Raw genomic sequence first — 543 nt, 5'->3', positions numbered from 1 at the left:
ATTAAGTCTATACATATAGCAAGTGTTCTTAAGAAGCTGTTTAATTTCTTCTTTTGCATTTAGGAATTTATGGCAAAAGTTATAGGTTGGAAAATAAAATCTACCACAGAAGTATAAACATTATTCATGCAAATTATAACAACATTCATAAAATTTATGTGCAAGGTAATCTGTTAGATGGTTATTCAAATGCGGCAAAGTAAAGTTGAAAATAAAATCAGACATCTGGGGACAGAATATATGTAATCAGGAGGCTTATAGATGTGCATGTCAATCAGTCATCATGCCCTTGAGGAACTCTGAATTTGAAAATGCTACCTTTTTCCCCAAGATTTACCCCTGATTGAAGTGAATGCCCCAAGTCAGTAATTGATAACATCCTTATTTATCTATGTTAAAATTGTAGATTTCCCATTTAATGTTCCTAAGAATATTCTTTGCCATTTCACAGTTGCTCTGGAAAAAAATATCATCAAAAGTGCTTATGACGGTTATTTTTTTGTGCCAACTTGACTGGGCCACTGATTGCCCAGAGATTTGGTA

At 33.0% G+C, this 543-nt stretch overlaps 1 non-coding gene across 1 annotated transcript; it reads left to right on the top strand.

Annotated features, from left to right (window-relative positions):
* The first annotated feature begins 479 nt into the window (after positions 1-479).
* LOC112066545 (small nucleolar RNA SNORD66) lies at positions 480-543 on the top strand. The gene has a single exon (XR_002892721.1). It is a non-coding gene; the product is annotated as a small nucleolar RNA SNORD66 (small nucleolar RNA).

The sequence above is a fragment of the Physeter macrocephalus genome, chromosome 15 (assembly GCF_002837175.3).
Source record: "Physeter macrocephalus isolate SW-GA chromosome 15, ASM283717v5, whole genome shotgun sequence".
NCBI lineage: Eukaryota > Metazoa > Chordata > Mammalia > Artiodactyla > Physeteridae > Physeter > Physeter macrocephalus.
Note: the sequence above shows the minus strand (reverse complement) of the source record. Positions and strands in the feature narration are given on the sequence as shown.